The 21,113-nt window shown below is 54.5% G+C and overlaps 10 non-coding genes and 2 pseudogenes across 10 annotated transcripts; all 12 read left to right on the forward strand.

Moving 5' to 3' along the window:
* The first annotated feature begins 151 nt into the window (after window positions 1-151).
* LOC141266169 (5S ribosomal RNA) lies at window positions 152-270 on the forward strand. The gene has a single exon (XR_012320223.1). It is a non-coding gene; the product is annotated as a 5S ribosomal RNA (ribosomal RNA).
* Window positions 271-1,976: 1,706 nt separating this feature from the next.
* On the forward strand, window positions 1,977-2,095 carry LOC141267177 (5S ribosomal RNA). Its single transcript, XR_012321190.1, has one exon. It is a non-coding gene; the product is annotated as a 5S ribosomal RNA (ribosomal RNA).
* Window positions 2,096-3,801: 1,706 nt separating this feature from the next.
* Window positions 3,802-3,920, forward strand: LOC141267293 (5S ribosomal RNA). The gene has a single exon (XR_012321290.1). It is a non-coding gene; the product is annotated as a 5S ribosomal RNA (ribosomal RNA).
* Window positions 3,921-5,626: 1,706 nt separating this feature from the next.
* Window positions 5,627-5,745, forward strand: LOC141267412 (5S ribosomal RNA). Its single transcript, XR_012321302.1, has one exon. It is a non-coding gene; the product is annotated as a 5S ribosomal RNA (ribosomal RNA).
* Window positions 5,746-7,451: 1,706 nt separating this feature from the next.
* LOC141266435 (5S ribosomal RNA) lies at window positions 7,452-7,570 on the forward strand. Its single transcript, XR_012320472.1, has one exon. It is a non-coding gene; the product is annotated as a 5S ribosomal RNA (ribosomal RNA).
* A 1,706-nt stretch (window positions 7,571-9,276) lies between these two features.
* LOC141269158 (5S ribosomal RNA) lies at window positions 9,277-9,395 on the forward strand. The gene has a single exon (XR_012321479.1). It is a non-coding gene; the product is annotated as a 5S ribosomal RNA (ribosomal RNA).
* A 1,706-nt stretch (window positions 9,396-11,101) lies between these two features.
* Window positions 11,102-11,220, forward strand: LOC141268076 (5S ribosomal RNA). The gene has a single exon (XR_012321368.1). It is a non-coding gene; the product is annotated as a 5S ribosomal RNA (ribosomal RNA).
* Window positions 11,221-12,926: 1,706 nt separating this feature from the next.
* LOC141268087 (5S ribosomal RNA) lies at window positions 12,927-13,045 on the forward strand. The gene has a single exon (XR_012321369.1). It is a non-coding gene; the product is annotated as a 5S ribosomal RNA (ribosomal RNA).
* A 1,706-nt stretch (window positions 13,046-14,751) lies between these two features.
* LOC141267379 (5S ribosomal RNA) lies at window positions 14,752-14,870 on the forward strand (annotated as a pseudogene).
* Window positions 14,871-16,576: 1,706 nt separating this feature from the next.
* On the forward strand, window positions 16,577-16,695 carry LOC141268598 (5S ribosomal RNA; annotated as a pseudogene).
* A 1,706-nt stretch (window positions 16,696-18,401) lies between these two features.
* Window positions 18,402-18,520, forward strand: LOC141268515 (5S ribosomal RNA). Its single transcript, XR_012321413.1, has one exon. It is a non-coding gene; the product is annotated as a 5S ribosomal RNA (ribosomal RNA).
* A 1,706-nt stretch (window positions 18,521-20,226) lies between these two features.
* LOC141267103 (5S ribosomal RNA) lies at window positions 20,227-20,345 on the forward strand. The gene has a single exon (XR_012321118.1). It is a non-coding gene; the product is annotated as a 5S ribosomal RNA (ribosomal RNA).
* The last annotated feature ends 768 nt before the right edge of the window (window positions 20,346-21,113 follow it).

Genomic DNA, 21,113 nt, shown 5'->3' on the forward strand with positions numbered 1-21,113 from the left:
GGGCGTTCTGTCTACAAGACCTTTTTAAGGAGCCAGCAAAAAAGTGAAGAGAAAAGAAAGCACAAAAGCACCTTGTCTTACTAAGCACTGGAAAGGGCAGCCGGCAACCGGACGTCAAAGTGGAAAAGCAGCAAGTGAGAGGCCTGTCTCTGCCTACGGCCACACCACCCTGAACACGCCCGATCTCGTCTGATCTCGGAAGCTAAGCAAGGTCAGGCCTGGTTAGTACTTGGATGGGAGACCACCTGGGAATACCAGGTGCTGTAGGCTTTTGCCTTTTCTTACTTCCACCAGCAGGGGTCACTCTCCTCTATGCCTTTTTTCCATTCCTTTTTTCACAAGCGCACACATGCTCCTTTCTTCTTTTCATTTGCTTTCTCTCTTGCGCTATTTAATCCTTGCAAAATACCAGCATCCTTCTCATCACCGTGGGCCTCCAGCATTGTTGCTTATTTACTTTTAATACTAGGCTTCTTTTCACCAGGACCAGCGACTCCCGCATGACTGGAGGCAACCACCGCTGACCTGGAGGCAACCACCGGTAACCTGGAGGCCAGTTTACAGCACAACCCAAGCAAAACACCTTTGCAGGCCACACGACCCCCCCGAAGAGCAGCTCAAATTCACTCGCAACCATCTCACCCTCTTCCTTCATTCACTCCTGGGCGTTTCGCTCCACCCCAAGTTGCGGGTCCAGCTTGCTCTTTCTGTCACATCCCCGCGATGAACGGTTTAGCCTGCAGGAGACCCTGCGCCGAGCCATTTTTAAACACATCTGATGCGGCAGGTGTTTCATTGCTCAACAAACAACACCTATGGGGACGGCACAGCCTATGCATCGGTCCTTCGGAGACCGCCCCAGAACGGCCAGAGTTCTCGTCCCCACGCGAGCCTGAGGAAGGCTGGCCGGGCGATGGGCCAAGCAGCGTCTACTGGCCATACCACCTTGGATACGTCCGATCTCGGAAGCAAAGCAGAGATGGGTTCGGAAATACTTGGTTGGGACACCTCCTGAGAACACCAGGTATTGTAGACAATTTTGATGACGTTTTGCCATCTTGCCCAGCTCGGCTAGCATTGAGTGGCGCCTTGCTGGACACCGACCTTACGTAAAGTAGAGGCTGGAAGTCCCAAGCATCCCAAGCCCCCCAAGACCTCTAAGATAAGGACGCAACCCCGCCGCCTCTACCAGGCCTCACACCGAGCTCCTTGCCACGGCTAGGAGTGCTTATTGACCCCGCAGCCGGCCGTATGCAAATGATGGCGTTAAAAGCATCTCGCGCTGTGAAGGGGCCAGGCATTCAGCAGCTGCCCAGGGGATGGTTTTAGAGGGCGACCGCCTAACGAGGGCCAGCAGAAGTAACGTCTTCTTCTTCAAAGAATCTTGTGTAACTAACCCAATCAGACAGCTGCCCAGGAGCTAACCTCAGTGCTAGGAAGGAGCGGCAGGGAATTGAGGGGGTGGTTCCTGCTAAGGCCCTGAAATAATAATAAGACAGGCAGGAGAGTCTGACGCATGGTGGCGGAAAAGCTGCAGGTGCAAATAGGGAATGTGGTCTCGTGCGAGCAACTTGTGCATGCTCGCTGTGTGTGAGTGTGCGCTTCCTAGGTACGGCGCGCTGCAGACAGTCAAAAGGGTTGCTCCCTTTCATTAAAAGTTAATCCCCGGCTGCAGGCTATTAGAAAGCAACTAACCGCGCTCTACTCACCCTACCCAGGTCTACCGGTGAGTCTCGCCGCTGCTCCCGGCCTGTGGCATTGGCCGCGACGCTGACGTTCCGTCGACAGCGCGGCAGCCGATCAGTGAGCTCAGCGGCTCTGAGCGGGGCGTTCTGTCTACAAGACCTTTTTAAGGAGCCAGCAAAAAAGTGAAGAGAAAAGAAAGCACAAAAGCACCTTGTCTTACTAAGCACTGGAAAGGGCAGCCGGCAACCGGACGTCAAAGTGGAAAAGCAGCAAGTGAGAGGCCTGTCTCTGCCTACGGCCACACCACCCTGAACACGCCCGATCTCGTCTGATCTCGGAAGCTAAGCAGGGTTGGGCCTGGTTAGTACTTGGATGGGAGACCGCCTGGGAATACCAGGTGCTGTAGGCTTTTGCCTTTTCTTACTTCCACCAGCAGGGGTCACTCTCCTCTATGCCTTTTTTCCATTCCTTTTTTCACAAGCGCACACATGCTCCTTTCTTCTTTTCATTTGCTTTCTCTCTTGCGCTATTTAATCCTTGCAAAATACCAGCATCCTTCTCATCACCGTGGGCCTCCAGCATTGTTGCTTATTTACTTTTAATACTAGGCTTCTTTTCACCAGGACCAGCGACTCCCGCATGACTGGAGGCAACCACCGCTGACCTGGAGGCAACCACCGGTAACCTGGAGGCCAGTTTACAGCACAACCCAAGCAAAACACCTTTGCAGGCCACACGACCCCCCCGAAGAGCAGCTCAAATTCACTCGCAACCATCTCACCCTCTTCCTTCATTCACTCCTGGGCGTTTCGCTCCACCCCAAGTTGCGGGTCCAGCTTGCTCTTTCTGTCACATCCCCGCGATGAACGGTTTAGCCTGCAGGAGACCCTGCGCCGAGCCATTTTTAAACACATCTGATGCGGCAGGTGTTTCATTGCTCAACAAACAACACCTATGGGGACGGCACAGCCTATGCATCGGTCCTTCGGAGACCGCCCCAGAACGGCCAGAGTTCTCGTCCCCACGCGAGCCTGAGGAAGGCTGGCCGGGCGATGGGCCAAGCAGCGTCTACTGGCCATACCACCTTGGATACGTCCGATCTCGGAAGCAAAGCAGAGATGGGTTCGGAAATACTTGGTTGGGACACCTCCTGAGAACACCAGGTATTGTAGACAATTTTGATGACGTTTTGCCATCTTGCCCAGCTCGGCTAGCATTGAGTGGCGCCTTGCTGGACACCGACCTTACGTAAAGTAGAGGCTGGAAGTCCCAAGCATCCCAAGCCCCCCAAGACCTCTAAGATAAGGACGCAACCCCGCCGCCTCTACCAGGCCTCACACCGAGCTCCTTGCCACGGCTAGGAGTGCTTATTGACCCCGCAGCCGGCCGTATGCAAATGATGGCGTTAAAAGCATCTCGCGCTGTGAAGGGGCCAGGCATTCAGCAGCTGCCCAGGGGATGGTTTTAGAGGGCGACCGCCTAACGAGGGCCAGCAGAAGTAACGTCTTCTTCTTCAAAGAATCTTGTGTAACTAACCCAATCAGACAGCTGCCCAGGAGCTAACCTCAGTGCTAGGAAGGAGCGGCAGGGAATTGAGGGGGTGGTTCCTGCTAAGGCCCTGAAATAATAATAAGACAGGCAGGAGAGTCTGACGCATGGTGGCGGAAAAGCTGCAGGTGCAAATAGGGAATGTGGTCTCGTGCGAGCAACTTGTGCATGCTCGCTGTGTGTGAGTGTGCGCTTCCTAGGTACGGCGCGCTGCAGACAGTCAAAAGGGTTGCTCCCTTTCATTAAAAGTTAATCCCCGGCTGCAGGCTATTAGAAAGCAACTAACCGCGCTCTACTCACCCTACCCAGGTCTACCGGTGAGTCTCGCCGCTGCTCCCGGCCTGTGGCATTGGCCGCGACGCTGACGTTCCGTCGACAGCGCGGCAGCCGATCAGTGAGCTCAGCGGCTCTGAGCGGGGCGTTCTGTCTACAAGACCTTTTTAAGGAGCCAGCAAAAAAGTGAAGAGAAAAGAAAGCACAAAAGCACCTTGTCTTACTAAGCACTGGAAAGGGCAGCCGGCAACCGGACGTCAAAGTGGAAAAGCAGCAAGTGAGAGGCCTGTCTCTGCCTACGGCCACACCACCCTGAACACGCCCGATCTCGTCTGATCTCGGAAGCTAAGCAGGGTTGGGCCTGGTTAGTACTTGGATGGGAGACCGCCTGGGAATACCAGGTGCTGTAGGCTTTTGCCTTTTCTTACTTCCACCAGCAGGGGTCACTCTCCTCTATGCCTTTTTTCCATTCCTTTTTTCACAAGCGCACACATGCTCCTTTCTTCTTTTCATTTGCTTTCTCTCTTGCGCTATTTAATCCTTGCAAAATACCAGCATCCTTCTCATCACCGTGGGCCTCCAGCATTGTTGCTTATTTACTTTTAATACTAGGCTTCTTTTCACCAGGACCAGCGACTCCCGCATGACTGGAGGCAACCACCGCTGACCTGGAGGCAACCACCGGTAACCTGGAGGCCAGTTTACAGCACAACCCAAGCAAAACACCTTTGCAGGCCACACGACCCCCCCGAAGAGCAGCTCAAATTCACTCGCAACCATCTCACCCTCTTCCTTCATTCACTCCTGGGCGTTTCGCTCCACCCCAAGTTGCGGGTCCAGCTTGCTCTTTCTGTCACATCCCCGCGATGAACAGTTTAGCCTGCAGGAGACCCTGCGCCGAGCCATTTTTAAACACATCTGATGCGGCAGGTGTTTCATTGCTCAACAAACAACACCTATGGGGACGGCACAGCCTATGCATCGGTCCTTCGGAGACCGCCCCAGAACGGCCAGAGTTCTCGTCCCCACGCGAGCCTGAGGAAGGCTGGCCGGGCGATGGGCCAAGCAGCGTCTACTGGCCATACCACCTTGGATACGTCCGATCTCGGAAGCAAAGCAGAGATGGGTTCGGAAATACTTGGTTGGGACACCTCCTGAGAACACCAGGTATTGTAGACAATTTTGATGACGTTTTGCCATCTTGCCCAGCTCGGCTAGCATTGAGTGGCGCCTTGCTGGACACCGACCTTACGTAAAGTAGAGGCTGGAAGTCCCAAGCATCCCAAGCCCCCCAAGACCTCTAAGATAAGGACGCAACCCCGCCGCCTCTACCAGGCCTCACACCGAGCTCCTTGCCACGGCTAGGAGTGCTTATTGACCCCGCAGCCGGCCGTATGCAAATGATGGCGTTAAAAGCATCTCGCGCTGTGAAGGGGCCAGGCTTTCAGCAGCTGCCCAGGGGATGGTTTTAGAGGGCGACCGCCTAACGAGGGCCAGCAGAAGTAACGTCTTCTTCTTCAAAGAATCTTGTGTAACTAACCCAATCAGACAGCTGCCCAGGAGCTAACCTCAGTGCTAGGAAGGAGCGGGAGGGAATTGAGGGGGTGGTTCCTGCTAAGGCCCTGAAATAATAATAAGACAGGCAGGAGAGTCTGACGCATGGTGGCGGAAAAGCTGCAGGTGCAAATAGGGAATGTGGTCTCGTGCGAGCAACTTGTGCATGCTCGCTGTGTGTGAGTGTGCGCTTCCTAGGTACGGCGCGCTGCAGACAGTCAAAAGGGTTGCTCCCTTTCATTAAAAGTTAATCCCCGGCTGCAGGCTATTAGAAAGCAACTAACCGCGCTCTACTCACCCTACCCAGGTCTACCGGTGAGTCTCGCCGCTGCTCCCGGCCTGTGGCATTGGCCGCGACGCTGACGTTCCGTCGACAGCGTGGCAGCCGATCAGTGAGCTCAGCGGCTCTGAGCGGGGCGTTCTGTCTACAAGACCTTTTTAAGGAGCCAGCAAAAAAGTGAAGAGAAAAGAAAGCACAAAAGCACCTTGTCTTACTAAGCACTGGAAAGGGCAGCCGGCAACCGGACGTCAAAGTGGAAAAGCAGCAAGTGAGAGGCCTGTCTCTGCCTACGGCCACACCACCCTGAACACGCCCGATCTCGTCTGATCTCGGAAGCTAAGCAGGGTTGGGCCTGGTTAGTACTTGGATGGGAGACCGCCTGGGAATACCAGGTGCTGTAGGCTTTTGCCTTTTCTTACTTCCACCAGCAGGGGTCACTCTCCTCTATGCCTTTTTTCCATTCCTTTTTTCACAAGCGCACACATGCTCCTTTCTTCTTTTCATTTGCTTTCTCTCTTGCGCTATTTAATCCTTGCAAAATACCAGCATCCTTCTCATCACCGTGGGCCTCCAGCATTGTTGCTTATTTACTTTTAATACTAGGCTTCTTTTCACCAGGACCAGCGACTCCCGCATGACTGGAGGCAACCACCGCTGACCTGGAGGCAACCACCGGTAACCTGGAGGCCAGTTTACAGCACAACCCAAGCAAAACACCTTTGCAGGCCACACGACCCCCCCGAAGAGCAGCTCAAATTCACTCGCAACCATCTCACCCTCTTCCTTCATTCACTCCTGGGCGTTTCGCTCCACCCCAAGTTGCGGGTCCAGCTTGCTCTTTCTGTCACATCCCCGCGATGAACAGTTTAGCCTGCAGGAGACCCTGCGCCGAGCCATTTTTAAACACATCTGATGCGGCAGGTGTTTCATTGCTCAACAAACAACACCTATGGGGACGGCACAGCCTATGCATCGGTCCTTCGGAGACCGCCCCAGAACGGCCAGAGTTCTCGTCCCCACGCGAGCCTGAGGAAGGCTGGCCGGGCGATGGGCCAAGCAGCGTCTACTGGCCATACCACCTTGGATACGTCCGATCTCGGAAGCAAAGCAGAGATGGGTTCGGAAATACTTGGTTGGGACACCTCCTGAGAACACCAGGTATTGTAGACAATTTTGATGACGTTTTGCCATCTTGCCCAGCTCGGCTAGCATTGAGTGGCGCCTTGCTGGACACCGACCTTACGTAAAGTAGAGGCTGGAAGTCCCAAGCATCCCAAGCCCCCCAAGACCTCTAAGATAAGGACGCAACCCCGCCGCCTCTACCAGGCCTCACACCGAGCTCCTTGCCACGGCTAGGAGTGCTTATTGACCCCGCAGCCGGCCGTATGCAAATGATGGCGTTAAAAGCATCTCGCGCTGTGAAGGGGCCAGGCTTTCAGCAGCTGCCCAGGGGATGGTTTTAGAGGGCGACCGCCTAACGAGGGCCAGCAGAAGTAACGTCTTCTTCTTCAAAGAATCTTGTGTAACTAACCCAATCAGACAGCTGCCCAGGAGCTAACCTCAGTGCTAGGAAGGAGCGGGAGGGAATTGAGGGGGTGGTTCCTGCTAAGGCCCTGAAATAATAATAAGACAGGCAGGAGAGTCTGACGCATGGTGGCGGAAAAGCTGCAGGTGCAAATAGGGAATGTGGTCTCGTGCGAGCAACTTGTGCATGCTCGCTGTGTGTGAGTGTGCGCTTCCTAGGTACGGCGCGCTGCAGACAGTCAAAAGGGTTGCTCCCTTTCATTAAAAGTTAATCCCCGGCTGCAGGCTATTAGAAAGCAACTAACCGCGCTCTACTCACCCTACCCAGGTCTACCGGTGAGTCTCGCCGCTGCTCCCGGCCTGTGGCATTGGCCGCGACGCTGACGTTCCGTCGACAGCGCGGCAGCCGATCAGTGAGCTCAGCGGCTCTGAGCGGGGCGTTCTGTCTACAAGACCTTTTTAAGGAGCCAGCAAAAAAGTGAAGAGAAAAGAAAGCACAAAAGCACCTTGTCTTACTAAGCACTGGAAAGGGCAGCCGGCAACCGGACGTCAAAGTGGAAAAGCAGCAAGTGAGAGGCCTGTCTCTGCCTACGGCCACACCACCCTGAACACGCCTGATCTCGTCTGATCTCGGAAGCTAAGCAGGGTCAGGCCTGGTTAGTACTTGGATGGGAGACTGCCTGGGAATACCAGGTGCTGTAGGCTTTTGCCTTTTCTTACTTCCACCAGCAGGGGTCACTCTCCTCTATGCCTTTTTTCCATTCCTTTTTTCACAAGCGCACACATGCTCCTTTCTTCTTTTCATTTGCTTTCTCTCTTGCGCTATTTAATCCTTGCAAAATACCAGCATCCTTCTCATCACCGTGGGCCTCCAGCATTGTTGCTTATTTACTTTTAATACTAGGCTTCTTTTCACCAGGACCAGCGACTCCCGCATGACTGGAGGCAACCACCGCTGACCTGGAGGCAACCACCGGTAACCTGGAGGCCAGTTTACAGCACAACCCAAGCAAAACACCTTTGCAGGCCACACGACCCCCCCGAAGAGCAGCTCAAATTCACTCGCAACCATCTCACCCTCTTCCTTCATTCACTCCTGGGCGTTTCGCTCCACCCCAAGTTGCGGGTCCAGCTTGCTCTTTCTGTCACATCCCCGCGATGAACGGTTTAGCCTGCAGGAGACCCTGCGCCGAGCCATTTTTAAACACATCTGATGCGGCAGGTGTTTCATTGCTCAACAAACAACACCTATAGGGACGGCACAGCCTATGCATCGGTCCTTCGGAGACCGCCCCAGAACGGCCAGAGTTCTCGTCCCCACGCGAGCCTGAGGAAGGCTGGCCGGGCGATGGGCCAAGCAGCGTCTACTGGCCATACCACCTTGGATACGTCCGATCTCGGAAGCAAAGCAGAGATGGGTTCGGAAATACTTGGTTGGGACACCTCCTGAGAACACCAGGTATTGTAGACAATTTTGATGACGTTTTGCCATCTTGCCCAGCTCGGCTAGCATTGAGTGGCGCCTTGCTGGACACCGACCTTACGTAAAGTAGAGGCTGGAAGTCCCAAGCATCCCAAGCCCCCCAAGACCTCTAAGATAAGGACGCAACCCCGCCGCCTCTACCAGGCCTCACACCGAGCTCCTTGCCACGGCTAGGAGTGCTTATTGACCCCGCAGCCGGCCGTATGCAAATGATGGCGTTAAAAGCATCTCGCGCTGTGAAGGGGCCAGGCATTCAGCAGCTGCCCAGGGGATGGTTTTAGAGGGCGACCGCCTAACGAGGGCCAGCAGAAGTAACGTCTTCTTCTTCAAAGAAGCTTGTGTAACTAACCCAATCAGACAGCTGCCCAGGAGCTAACCTCAGTGCTAGGAAGGAGCGGGAGGGAATTGAGGGGGTGGTTCCTGCTAAGGCCCTGAAATAATAATAAGACAGGCAGGAGAGTCTGACGCATGGTGGCGGAAAAGCTGCAGGTGCAAATAGGGAATGTGGTCTCGTGCGAGCAACTTGTGCATGCTCGCTGTGTGTGAGTGTGCGCTTCCTAGGTACGGCGCGCTGCAGACAGTCAAAAGGGTTGCTCCCTTTCATTAAAAGTTAATCCCCGGCTGCAGGCTATTAGAAAGCAACTAACCGCGCTCTACTCACCCTACCCAGGTCTACCGGTGAGTCTCGCCGCTGCTCCCGGCCTGTGGCATTGGCCGCGACGCTGACGTTCCGTCGACAGCGCGGCAGCCGATCAGTGAGCTCAGCGGCTCTGAGCGGGGCGTTCTGTCTACAAGACCTTTTTAAGGAGCCAGCAAAAAAGTGAAGAGAAAAGAAAGCACAAAAGCACCTTGTCTTACTAAGCACTGGAAAGGGCAGCCGGCAACCGGACGTCAAAGTGGAAAAGCAGCAAGTGAGAGGCCTGTCTCTGCCTACGGCCACACCACCCTGAACACGCCCGATCTCGTCTGATCTCGGAAGCTAAGCAGGGTCGGGCCTGGTTAGTACTTGAATGGGAGACTGCCTGGGAATACCAGGTGCTGTAGGCTTTTGCCTTTTCTTACTTCCACCAGCAGGGGTCACTCTCCTCTATGCCTTTTTTCCATTCCTTTTTTCACAAGCGCACACATGCTCCTTTCTTCTTTTCATTTGCTTTCTCTCTTGCGCTATTTAATCCTTGCAAAATACCAGCATCCTTCTCATCACCGTGGGCCTCCAGCATTGTTGCTTATTTACTTTTAATACTAGGCTTCTTTTCACCAGGACCAGCGACTCCCGCATGACTGGAGGCAACCACCGCTGACCTGGAGGCAACCACCGGTAACCTGGAGGCCAGTTTACAGCACAACCCAAGCAAAACACCTTTGCAGGCCACACGACCCCCCCGAAGAGCAGCTCAAATTCACTCGCAACCATCTCACCCTCTTCCTTCATTCACTCCTGGGCGTTTCGCTCCACCCCAAGTTGCGGGTCCAGCTTGCTCTTTCTGTCACATCCCCGCGATGAACGGTTTAGCCTGCAGGAGACCCTGCGCCGAGCCATTTTTAAACACATCTGATGCGGCAGGTGTTTCATTGCTCAACAAACAACACCTATAGGGACGGCACAGCCTATGCATCGGTCCTTCGGAGACCGCCCCAGAACGGCCAGAGTTCTCATCCCCACGCGAGCCTGAGGAAGGCTGGCCGGGCGATGGGCCAAGCAGCGTCTACTGGCCATACCACCTTGGATACGTCCGATCTCGGAAGCAAAGCAGAGATGGGTTCGGAAATACTTGGTTGGGACACCTCCTGAGAACACCAGGTATTGTAGACAATTTTGATGACGTTTTGCCATCTTGCCCAGCTCGGCTAGCATTGAGTGGCGCCTTGCTGGACACCGACCTTACGTAAAGTAGAGGCTGGAAGTCCCAAGCATCCCAAGCCCCCCAAGACCTCTAAGATAAGGACGCAACCCCGCCGCCTCTACCAGGCCTCACACCGAGCTCCTTGCCACGGCTAGGAGTGCTTATTGACCCCGCAGCCGGCCGTATGCAAATGATGGCGTTAAAAGCATCTCGCGCTGTGAAGGGGCCAGGCATTCAGCAGCTGCCCAGGGGATGGTTTTAGAGGGCGACCGCCTAACGAGGGCCAGCAGAAGTAACGTCTTCTTCTTCAAAGAATCTTGTGTAACTAACCCAATCAGACAGCTGCCCAGGAGCTAACCTCAGTGCTAGGAAGGAGCGGGAGGGAATTGAGGGGGTGGTTCCTGCTAAGGCCCTGAAATAATAATAAGACAGGCAGGAGAGTCTGACGCATGGTGGCGGAAAAGCTGCAGGTGCAAATAGGGAATGTGGTCTCGTGCGAGCAACTAGTGCATGCTCGCTGTGTGTGAGTGTGCGCTTCCTAGGTACGGCGCGCTGCAGACAGTCAAAAGGGTTGCTCCCTTTCAGTAAAAGTTAATCCCCGGCTGCAGGCTATTAGAAAGCAACTAACCGCGCTCTACTCACCCTACCCAGGTCTACCGGTGAGTCTCGCCGCTGCTCCCGGCCTGTGGCATTGGCCGCGACGCTGACGTTCCGTCGACAGCGCGGCAGCCGATCAGTGAGCTCAGCGGCTCTGAGCGGGGCGTTCTGTCTACAAGACCTTTTTAAGGAGCCAGCAAAAAAGTGAAGAGAAAAGAAAGCACAAAAGCACCTTGTCTTACTAAGCACTGGAAAGGGCAGCCGGCAACCGGACGTCAAAGTGGAAAAGCAGCAAGTGAGAGGCCTGTTTCTGCCTACGGCCACACCACCCTGAACACGCCCGATCTCGTCTGATCTTGGAAGCTAAGCAGGGTCGGGCCTGGTTAGTACTTGGATGGGAGACCGCCTGGGAATACCAGGTGCTGTAGGCTTTTGCCTTTTCTTACTTCCACCAGCAGGGGTCACTCTCCTCTATGCCTTTTTTCCATTCCTTTTTTCACAAGCGCACACATGCTCCTTTCTTCTTTTCATTTGCTTTCTCTCTTGCGCTATTTAATCCTTGCAAAATACCAGCATCCTTCTCATCACCGTGGGCCTCCAGCATTGTTGCTTATTTATTTTTAATACTAGGCTTCTTTTCACCAGGACCAGCGACTCCCGCATGACTGGAGGCAACCACCGCTGACCTGGAGGCAACCACCGGTAACCTGGAGGCCAGTTTACAGCACAACCCAAGCAAAACACCTTTGCAGGCCACACGACCCCCCCGAAGAGCAGCTCAAATTCACTCGCAACCATCTCACCCTCTTCCTTCATTCACTCCTGGGCGTTTCGCTCCACCCCAAGTTGCGGGTCCAGCTTGCTCTTTCTGTCACATCCCCGCGATGAACGGTTTAGCCTGCAGGAGACCCTGCGCCGAGCCATTTTTAAACACATCTGATGCGGCAGGTGTTTCATTGCTCAACAAACAACACCTATAGGGACGGCACAGCCTATGCATCGGTCCTTCGGAGACCGCCCCAGAACGGCCAGAGTTCTCATCCCCACGCGAGCCTGAGGAAGGCTGGCCGGGCGATGGGCCAAGCAGCGTCTACTGGCCATACCACCTTGGATACGTCCGATCTCGGAAGCAAAGCAGAGATGGGTTCGGAAATACTTGGTTGGGACACCTCCTGAGAACACCAGGTATTGTAGACAATTTTGATGACGTTTTGCCATCTTGCCCAGCTCGGCTAGCATTGAGTGGCGCCTTGCTGGACACCGACCTTACGTAAAGTAGAGGCTGGAAGTCCCAAGCATCCCAAGCCCCCCAAGACCTCTAAGATAAGGACGCAACCCCGCCGCCTCTACCAGGCCTCACACCGAGCTCCTTGCCACGGCTAGGAGTGCTTATTGACCCCGCAGCCGGCCGTATGCAAATGATGGCGTTAAAAGCATCTCGCGCTGTGAAGGGGCCAGGCATTCAGCAGCTGCCCAGGGGATGGTTTTAGAGGGCGACCGCCTAACGAGGGCCAGCAGAAGTAACGTCTTCTTCTTCAAAGAATCTTGTGTAACTAACCCAATCAGACAGCTGCCCAGGAGCTAACCTCAGTGCTAGGAAGGAGCGGGAGGGAATTGAGGGGGTGGTTCCTGCTAAGGCCCTGAAATAATAATAAGACAGGCAGGAGAGTCTGACGCATGGTGGCGGAAAAGCTGCAGGTGCAAATAGGGAATGTGGTCTCGTGCGAGCAACTAGTGCATGCTCGCTGTGTGTGAGTGTGCGCTTCCTAGGTACGGCGCGCTGCAGACAGTCAAAAGGGTTGCTCCCTTTCAGTAAAAGTTAATCCCCGGCTGCAGGCTATTAGAAAGCAACTAACCGCGCTCTACTCACCCTACCCAGGTCTACCGGTGAGTCTCGCCGCTGCTCCCGGCCTGTGGCATTGGCCGCGACGCTGACGTTCCGTCGACAGCGCGGCAGCCGATCAGTGAGCTCAGCGGCTCTGAGCGGGGCGTTCTGTCTACAAGACCTTTTTAAGGAGCCAGCAAAAAAGTGAAGAGAAAAGAAAGCACAAAAGCACCTTGTCTTACTAAGCACTGGAAAGGGCAGCCGGCAACCGGACGTCAAAGTGGAAAAGCAGCAAGTGAGAGGCCTGTTTCTGCCTACGGCCACACCACCCTGAACACGCCCGATCTCGTCTGATCTTGGAAGCTAAGCAGGGTCGGGCCTGGTTAGTACTTGGATGGGAGACCGCCTGGGAATACCAGGTGCTGTAGGCTTTTGCCTTTTCTTACTTCCACCAGCAGGGGTCACTCTCCTCTATGCCTTTTTTCCATTCCTTTTTTCACAAGCGCACACATGCTCCTTTCTTCTTTTCATTTGCTTTCTCTCTTGCGCTATTTAATCCTTGCAAAATACCAGCATCCTTCTCATCACCGTGGGCCTCCAGCATTGTTGCTTATTTATTTTTAATACTAGGCTTCTTTTCACCAGGACCAGCGACTCCCGCATGACTGGAGGCAACCACCGCTGACCTGGAGGCAACCACCGGTAACCTGGAGGCCAGTTTACAGCACAACCCAAGCAAAACACCTTTGCAGGCCACACGACCCCCCCGAAGAGCAGCTCAAATTCACTCGCAACCATCTCACCCTCTTCCTTCATTCACTCCTGGGCGTTTCGCTCCACCCCAAGTTGCGGGTCCAGCTTGCTCTTTCTGTCACATCCCCGCGATGAACGGTTTAGCCTGCAGGAGACCCTGCGCCGAGCCATTTTTAAACACATCTGATGCGGCAGGTGTTTCATTGCTCAACAAACAACACCTATAGGGACGGCACAGCCTATGCATCGGTCCTTCGGAGACCGCCCCAGAACGGCCAGAGTTCTCATCCCCACGCGAGCCTGAGGAAGGCTGGCCGGGCGATGGGCCAAGCAGCGTCTACTGGCCATACCACCTTGGATACGTCCGATCTCGGAAGCAAAGCAGAGATGGGTTCGGAAATACTTGGTTGGGACACCTCCTGAGAACACCAGGTATTGTAGACAATTTTGATGACGTTTTGCCATCTTGCCCAGCTCGGCTAGCATTGAGTGGCGCCTTGCTGGACACCGACCTTACGTAAAGTAGAGGCTGGAAGTCCCAAGCATCCCAAGCCCCCCAAGACCTCTAAGATAAGGACGCAACCCCGCCGCCTCTACCAGGCCTCACACCGAGCTCCTTGCCACGGCTAGGAGTGCTTATTGACCCCGCAGCCGGCCGTATGCAAATGATGGCGTTAAAAGCATCTCGCGCTGTGAAGGGGCCAGGCTTTCAGCAGCTGCCCAGGGGATGGTTTTAGAGGGCGACCGCCTAACGAGGGCCAGCAGAAGTAACGTCTTCTTCTTCAAAGAAGCTTGTGTAACTAACCCAATCAGACAGCTGCCCAGGAGCTAACCTCAGTGCTAGGAAGGAGCGGGAGGGAATTGAGGGGGTGGTTCCTGCTAAGGCCCTGAAATAATAATAAGACAGGCAGGAGAGTCTGACGCATGGTGGCGGAAAAGCTGCAGGTGCAAATAGGGAATGTGGTCTCGTGCGAGCAACTTGTGCATGCTCGCTGTGTGTGAGTGTGCGCTTCCTAGGTACGGCGCGCAGCAGACAGTCAAAAGGGTTGCTCCCTTTCATTAAAAGTTAATCCCCGGCTGCAGGCTATTAGAAAGCAACTAACCGCGCTCTACTCACCCTACCCAGGTCTACCGGTGAGTCTCGCCGCTGCTCCCGGCCTGTGGCATTGGCCGCGACGCTGACGTTCCGTCGACAGCGCGGCAGCCGATCAGTGAGCTCAGCGGCCCTGAGCGGGGTGTTCTGTCTACAAGACCTTTTTAAGGAGCCAGCAAAAAAGTGAAGAGAAAAGAAAGCACAAAAGCACCTTGTCTTACTAAGCACTGGAAAGGGCAGCCGGCAACCGGACGTCAAAGTGGAAAAGCAGCAAGTGAGAGGCCTGTCTCTGCCTACGGCCACACCACCCTGAACACGCCCGATCTTGTCTGATCTCAGAAGCTAAGCAGGGTCAGGCCTGGTTAGTACTTGAATGGGAGACTGCCTGGGAATACCAGGTGCTGTAGGCTTTTGCCTTTTCTTACTTCCACCAGCAGGGGTCACTCTCCTCTTTGCCTTTTTTCCATTCCTTTTTTCACAAGCGCACACATGCTCCTTTCTTCTTTTCATTTGCTTTCTCTCTTGCGCTATTTAATCCTTGCAAAATACCAGCATCCTTCTCATCACCGTGGGCCTCCAGCATTGTTGCTTATTTACTTTTAATACTAGGCTTCTTTTCACCAGGACCAGCGACTCCCGCATGACTGGAGGCAACCACCGCTGACCTGGAGGCAACCACCGGTAACCTGGAGGCCAGTTTACAGCACAACCCAAGCAAAACACCTTTGCAGGCCACACGACCCCCCCGAAGAGCAGCTCAAATTCACTCGCAACCATCTCACCCTCTTCCTTCATTCACTCCTGGGCGTTTCGCTCCACCCCAAGTTGCGGGTCCAGCTTGCTCTTTCTGTCACATCCCCGCGATGAACGGTTTAGCCTGCAGGAGACCCTGCGCCGAGCCATTTTTAAACACATCTGATGCGGCAGGTGTTTCATTGCTCAACAAACAACACCTATAGGGACGGCACAGCCTATGCATCGGTCCTTCGGAGACCGCCCCAGAACGGCCAGAGTTCTCGTCCCCACGCGAGCCTGAGGAAGGCTGGCCGGGCGATGGGCCAAGCAGCGTCTACTGGCCATACCATCTTGGATACGTCCGATCTCGGAAGCAAAGCAGAGATGGGTTCGGAAATACTTGGTTGGGACACCTCCTGAGAACACCAGGTATTGTAGACAATTTTGATGACGTTTTGCCATCTTGCCCAGCTCGGCTAGCATTGAGTGGCGCCTTGCTGGACACCGACCTTACGTAAAGTAGAGGCTGGAAGTCCCAAGCATCCCAAGCCCCCCAAGACCTCTAAGATAAGGACGCAACCCCGCCGCCTCTACCAGACCTCACACCGAGCTCCTTGCCACGGCTAGGAGTGCTTATTGACCCCGCAGCCGGCCGTATGCAAATGATGGCGTTAAAAGCATCTCGCGCTGTGAAGGGGCCAGGCTTTCAGCAGCTGCCCAGGGGATGGTTTTAGAGGGCGACCGCCTAACGAGGGCCAGCAGAAGTAACGTCTTCTTCTTCAAAGAATCTTGTGTAACTAACCCAATCAGACAGCTGCCCAGGAGCTAACCTCAGTGCTAGGAAGGAGCGGGAGGGAATTGAGGGGGTGGTTCCTGCTAAGGCCCTGAAATAATAATAAGACAGGCAGGAGAGTCTGACGCATGGTGGCGGAAAAGCTGCAGGTGCAAATAGGGAATGTGGTCTCGTGCGAGCAACTTGTGCATGCTCGCTGTGTGTGAGTGTGCGCTTCCTAGGTACGGCGCGCTGCAGACAGTCAAAAGGGTTGCTCCCTTTCATTAAAAGTTAATCCCCGGCTGCAGGCTATTAGAAAGCAACTAACCGCGCTCTACTCACCCTACCCAGGTCTACCGGTGAGTCTCGCCGCTGCTCCCGGCCTGTGGCATTGGCCGCGACGCTGACGTTCCGTCGACAGCGCGGCAGCCGATCAGTGAGCTCAGCGGCTCTGAGCGGGGCGTTCTGTCTACAAGACCTTTTTAAGGAGCCAGCAAAAAAGTGAAGAGAAAAGAAAGCACAAAAGCACCTTGTCTTACTAAGCACTGGAAAGGGCAGCCGGCAACCGGACGTCAAAGTGGAAAAGCAGCAAGTGAGATGCCTGTCTCTGCTTACGGCCACACCACCCTGAACACGCCCGATATTGTCTGATCTCAGAAGCTAAGCAGGGTCAGGCCTGGTTAATACTTGGATGGGAGACCGCCTGGGAATACCAGGTGCTGTAGGCTTTTGCCTTTTCTTACTTCCACCAGCAGGGGTCACTCTCCTCTATGCCTTTTTTCCATTCCTTTTTTCACAAGCGCACACATGCTCCTTTCTTCTTTTCATTTGCTTTCTCTCTTGCGCTATTTAATCCTTGCAAAATACCAGCATCCTTCTCATCACCGTGGGCCTCCAGCATTGTTGCTTATTTACTTTTAATACTAGGCTTCTTTTCACCAGGACCAGCGACTCCCGCATGACTGGAGGCAACCACCGCTGACCTGGAGGCAACCACCGGTAACCTGGAGGCCAGTTTACAGCACAACCCAAGCAAAACACCTTTGCAGGCCACACGACCCCCCCGAAGAGCAGCTCAAATTCACTCGCAACCATCTCACCCTCTTCCTTCATTCACTCCTGGGCGTTTCGCTCCACCCCAAGTTGCGGGTCCAGTTTGCTCTTTCTGTCACATCCCCGCGATGAACGGTTTAGCCTGCAGGAGACCCTGCGCCGAGCCATTTTTAAACACATCTGATGCGGCAGGTGTTTCATTGCTCAACAAACAACACCTATAGGGACGGCACAGCCTATGCATCGGTCCTTCGGAGACCGCCCCAGAACGGCCAGAGTTCTCGTCCCCACGCGAGCCTGAGGAAGGCTGGCCAGGCGATGGGCCAAGCAGCGTCTACTGGCCATACCACCGTGGATACGTCCGATCTCGGAAGCAAAGCAGAGATGGGTTCGGAAATACTTGGTTGGGACACCTCCTGAGAACACCAGGTATTGTAGACAATTTTGATGACGTTTTGCCATCTTGCCCAGCTCGGCTAGCATGGAGTGGCGCCTTGCTGGACACCGACCTTACGTAAAGTAGAGGCTGGAAGTCCCAAGCATCCCAAGCCCCCCAAGACCTCTAAGATAAGGACGCAACCCCGCCGCCTCTACCAGGCCTCACACCGAGCTCCTTGCCACGGCTAGGAGTGCTTATTGACCCCGCAGCCGGCCGTATGCAAATGATGGCGTTAAAAGCATCTCGCGCTGTGAAGGGGCCAGGCTTTCAGCAGCTGCCCAGGGGATGGTTTTAGAGGGCGACCGCCTAACGAGGGCCAGCAGAAGTAACGTCTTCTTCTTCAAAGAATCTTGTGTAACTAACCCAATCAGACAGCTGCCCAGGAGCTAACCTCAGTGCTAGGAAGGAGCGGGAGGGAATTGAGGGGGTGGTTCCTGCTAAGGCCCTGAAATAATAATAAGACAGGCAGGAGAGTCTGACACATGGTGGCGGAAAAGCTGCAGGTGCAAATAGGGAATGTGGTCTCGTGCGAGCAACTTGTGCATGCTCGCTGTGTGTGAGTGTGCGCTTCCTAGGTACGGCGCGCTGCAGACAGTCAAAAGGGTTGCTCCCTTTCATTAAAAGTTAATCCCCGGCTGCAGGCTATTAGAAAGCAACTAACCGCGCTCTACTCACCCTACCCAGGTCTACCGGTGAGTCTCGCCGCTGCTCCCGGCCTGTGGCATTGGCCGCGACGCTGACGTTCCGTCGACAGCGCGGCAGCCGATCAGTGAGCTCAGCGGCTCTGAGCGGGGCGTTCTGTCTACAAGACCTTTTTAAGGAGCCAGCAAAAAAGTGAAGAGAAAGGAAAGCACAAAAGCACCTTGTCTTACTAAGCACTGGAAAGGGCAGCCGGCAACCGGACGTCAAAGTGGAAAAGCAGCAAGTGAGAGGCCTGTCTCTGCCTACGGCCACACCACCCTGAACACGCCCGATCTCGTCTGATCTCGGAAGCTAAGCAGGGTTGGGCCTGGTTAGTACTTGGATGGGAGACCACCTGGGAATACCAGGTGCTGTAGGCTTTTGCCTTTTCTTACTTCCACCAGCAGGGGTCACTCTCCTCTATGCCTTTTTTCCATTCCTTTTTTCACAAGCGCACACATGCTCCTTTCTTCTTTTCATTTGCTTTCTCTCTTGCGCTATTTAATCCTTGCAAAATACCAGCATCCTTCTCATCACCGTGGGCCTCCAGCATTGTTGCTTATTTACTTTTAATACTAGGCTTCTTTTCACCAGGACCAGCGACTCCCGCATGACTGGAGGCAACCACCGCTGACCTGGAGGCAACCACCGGTAACCTGGAGGCCAGTTTACAGCACAACCCAAGCAAAACACCTTTGCAGGCCACACGACCACCCCGAAGAGCAGCTCAAATTCACTCGCAACCATCTCACCCTCTTCCTTCATTCACTCCTGGGTGTTTCGCTCCACCCCAAGTTGCGGGTCCAGCTTGCTCTTTCTGTCACATCCCCGCGATGAACGGTTTAGCCTGCAGGAGACCCTGCGCCGAGCCATTTTTAAACACATCTGATGCGGCAGGTGTTTCATTGCTCAACAAACAACACCTATAGGGACGGCACAGCCTATGCATCGGTCCTTCGGAGACCGCCCCAGAACGGCCAGAGTTCTCGTCCCCACGCGAGCCTGAGGAAGGCTGGCCGGGCGATGGGCCAAGCAGCGTCTACTGGCCATACCACCTTGGATACATCCGATCTCGGAAGCAAAGCAGAGATGGGTTCGGAAATACTTGGTTGGGACACCTCCTGAGAACACCAGGTATTGTAGACAATTTTGATGACGTTTTACCATCTTGCCCAGCTCGGCTAGCATTGAGTGGCGCCTTGCTGGACACCGACCTTACGTAAAGTAGAGGCTGGAAGTCCCAAGCATCCCAAGCCCCCCAAGACCTCTAAGATAAGGACGCAACCCCGCCGCCTCTACCAGGCCTCACACCGAGCTCCTTGCCACGGCTAGGAGTGCTTATTGACCCCGCAGCCGGCCGTATGCAAATGATGGCGTTAAAAGCATCTCGCGCTGTGAAGGGGCCAGGCTTTCAGCAGCTGCCCAGGGGATGGCTTTAGAGGGCGACCGCCTAACGAGGGCCAGCAGAAGTAACGTCTTCTTCTTCAAAGAATCTTGTGTAACTAACCCAATCAGACAGCTGCCCAGGAGCTAACCTCAGTGCTAGGAAGGAGCGGGAGGGAATTGAGGGGGTGGTTCCTGCTAAGGCCCTGAAATAATAATAAGACAGGCAGGAGAGTCTGACGCATGGTGGCGGAAAAGCTGCAGGTGCAAATAGGGAATGTGGTCTCGTGCGAGCAACTTGTGCATGCTCGCTGTGTGTGAGTGTGCGCTTCCTAGGTACGGCGCGCTGCAGACAGTCAAAAGGGTTGCTCCCTTTCATTAAAAGTTAATCCCCGGCTGCAGGCTATTAGAAAGCAACTAACCGCGCTCTACTCACCCTACCCAGGTCTACCGGTGAGTCTCGCCGCTGCTCCCGGCCTGTGGCATTGGCCGCGACGCTGACGTTCCGTCGACAGCGCGGCAGCCGATCAGTGAGCTCAGCGGCTCTGAGCGGGGCGTTCTGTCTACAAGACCTTTTTAAGGAGCCAGCAAAAAAGTGAAGAGAAAAGAAAGCACAAAAGCACCTTGTCTTACTAAGCACTGGAAAGGGCAGCCGGCAACCGGACGTCAAAGTGGAAAAGCAGCAAGTGAGAGGCCTGTCTCTGCCTACGGCCACACCACCCTGAACACGCCCGATCTCGTCTGATCTTGGAAGCTAAGCAGGGTTGGGCCTGGTTAGTACTTGGATGGGAGACCACCTGGGAATACCAGGTGCTGTAGGCTTTTGCCTTTTCTTACTTCCACCAGCAGGGGTCACTCTCCTCTATGCCTTTTTTCCATTCCTTTTTTCACAAGCGCACACATGCTCCTTTCTTCTTTTCATTTGCTTTCTCTCTTGCGCTATTTAATCCTTGCAAAATACCAGCATCCTTCTCATCACCGTGGACCTCCAGCATTGTTGCTTATTTACTTTTAATACTAGGCTTCTTTTCACCAGGACCAGCGACTCCCGCATGACTGGAGGCAACCACCGCTGACCTGGAGGCAACCACCGGTAACCTGGAGGCCAGTTTACAGCACAACCCAAGCAAAACACCTTTGCAGGCCACACGACCCCCCCGAAGAGCAGCTCAAATTCACTCGCAACCATCTCACCCTCTTCCTTCATTCACTCCTGGGCGTTTCGCTCCACCCCAAGTTGCGGGTCCAGTTTGCTCTTTCTGTCACATCCCCGCGATGAACGGTTTAGCCTGCAGGAGACCCTGCGCCGAGCCATTTTTAAACACATCTGATGCGGCAGGTGTTTCATTGCTCAACAAACAACACCTATAGGGACGGCACAGCCTATGCATCGGTCCTTCGGAGACCGCCCCAGAACGGCCAGAGTTCTCGTCCCCACGCGAGCCTGAGGAAGGCTGGCCAGGCGATGGGCCAAGCAGCGTCTACTGGCCATACCACCGTGGATACGTCCGATCTCGGAAGCAAAGCAGAGATGGGTTCGGAAATACTTGGTTGGGACACCTCCTGAGAACACCAGGTATTGTAGACAAT

Source organism: Phyllobates terribilis, unplaced genomic scaffold, assembly GCF_046119375.1.
Source record: "Phyllobates terribilis strain yellow unplaced genomic scaffold, ASM4611937v1 Scaffold_4__5_contigs__length_816908805, whole genome shotgun sequence".
NCBI classification, from domain to species: Eukaryota; Metazoa; Chordata; class Amphibia; order Anura; family Dendrobatidae; genus Phyllobates; species Phyllobates terribilis.